This window comes from Phalaenopsis equestris, unplaced genomic scaffold (assembly GCF_001263595.1).
Source record: "Phalaenopsis equestris unplaced genomic scaffold, ASM126359v1 Scaffold001218, whole genome shotgun sequence".
NCBI classification, from domain to species: domain Eukaryota; kingdom Viridiplantae; phylum Streptophyta; class Magnoliopsida; order Asparagales; family Orchidaceae; genus Phalaenopsis; species Phalaenopsis equestris.
The window spans coordinates 9,129-11,551 of NW_018165657.1; positions in this window are offsets into that span (position 1 = coordinate 9,129).

Here is a 2,423-nt window from a genome sequence, read left to right on the forward strand (position 1 = left end):
GGGGGGTGGATTTTGTGGTCTATGATAAGATGTTTGACATTATGAGCTCTTCTGGATGGTCTGTCAATCGTTGTTGGTTGATGTCACATATGCAATCTTAATGAAGGCAACCAAATTATTCCTTTTTTGGTGTTGCAGTTTTTTAGATTATTTTGGATGGACTTTTTTGTTACTGACATATGTGACACACACGAGCTTGATATTATGTGGGTTAAAAACAACTAATAACCTTTTTTTATAATGTTTGACGTCTTTTTGTAGTGACAGATTCGTTAGTTGATATACTGAGTTATATAAACCTCACACTTGAATAAAGCTATAATTAATTACTTATTTTATCAACTTATACTTGTGTCATGGCTAATGAGATATCTTCTAAAGCATTTAGGGAATATAAGCTAGAGGATTTCTGGTACCTCAAGAGCATTGCAGCGCTACTGTGTACTACAAATTTTTTTGATAACTTCACGTCAGCCAAATAACTATGGGAGATAGTTCGACAGGTGCCCGCGGAGAATAACGAAGAGCTGTGACTTTTTTCGGTTGATAGATAAGCTGGAAGGTTTCACTGCCAATAGTGTTCAGACATGGAGAGTGTCCCTAAAGGACGACTTAGCTTGTGACATAAACCTCTGCATTTTAAAAATGATATTATTATATTATTAAATGTTATTTTAACAATTTTTTTTATTAATTCTTATAATCATAATAATCACTGTTAAGTGAGGTGTATATTTTTTTTCATGTTTTGTAGTGAATTTTTGTTTCTAAAGTATAAAATATATTAATATGACAGTTCAATTGCAAATAGAATTACAATATAGAGATAAAATGATCATTTGTTCAAAAACAGCTGCAGCACAGTTGTTTTGAAACTGCAAAAAATAAACTAACAATTAGTTTATTCGCAACTGTTTTTACGTAGCAACTTTTCGTGGTACTTGCTACACAACAACTTATTATAAAACTACAGCTACCCCAAACAGACCCTAATTTACATTTAAAATTCATTTCATATTATTTGATAAGTATGCATTTTATAGAAAAATAAGCTCGAGGATAAATCATTAGTTTTACAAATCTCATTACAGCCATGTTTGTGTAAAGTAAATGATATGCTTGTAGATATATTTAGACAAACAAAAATGACATGTAAAAATGGTTATAAGCAAAGTTATGAAATAAATGTCAAAATTTTTGTATGGATAAACTAATATTGATAACCTAGCGAGACGACCTTGAGTAGAGAAATAATTGAATTTCTATTTTTAATAGTAAGATTGGAGCAAAACCTTATGTATCACGCTGGCAAAACAGCTCGTTGTTCGCGAACAGCTCGTGTTCGACTCGTTAAGAAGCTCGTGTTCGGCTCGTTAATTTCGTTCGATAAGTTAACGAGCCAAACACGAACAAAGATGTGTTCGTTCGTGTTCGGCTCGAAATACTACTCATCAAGTTTATATATATATATAAAGTAGTATTTTAAGAAAATCTAATTGACTATAAGGCTACAAAGATTTATAATCAATTAAAATATTGATTAAGAAAATAGAATAAAAATTCTTAAATTAGATTCAAATGATGTTTTAATATAAATAATAATTTTTAAATCTTGCTCAAACCCTTATCGTCTTATGGCTACGTGATTAGGGCTGCTAAAAGAACTCTTTGTTCGTGAACAGCTCGTGTTCGACTCGTTAAGCAAACGAGTCGAACAAGAACACACTTTTTGAGCTCGAAATATAAACGAGCCGAACACGACTTGAGCATGACTCGCTCGTGTTTGACTCGTTTACACCCCTAGTATCACGGGATTGTTAATAATCATTTTTGTTGAATAACATTTATAAGCAGTAAGGAGAAAAAAATAATTAAAACATATACAAATACAAAGATAAAAAGATTATTGGTAAGAATGAAAATAGAAGTAATATTATGTCATACAGATTTTATATGATGAAATTAATGTCAATATGGATTTGATTAACATTGACCACTAATTTTTATATTGCTTTTGCTTCTTATTTGTTTTACTTTTTAAAAATTAAATCATGTTCAATGTTGTTGTTGCTCGTATTAACCACTAACTAACATGCATGTTATTTAGTTCATATATATTGAATGTTATTTTTCTAATAAGTATCTTATTAAACCTCTAACATACTCAATATTATGTTGTTTGTTAGGTGAATTATCTTTTGTGCAACTTTTGAATCTTAAAATTTTGGATGACTTATGGTTTGTACACTTTTATATTTAAGTGTTTAACAACATCTTATATAAATTAAGCATTATTTTTGTACATTTCTCCGCTTTTTTTATAAAAATGAATATTGGATGAAATGAAGTATATGTATAACGATTTTGTAATATCAATCAACGACTCTGTTAGTTTCAATTCTTGCATGTTAAAATGAGGGTTG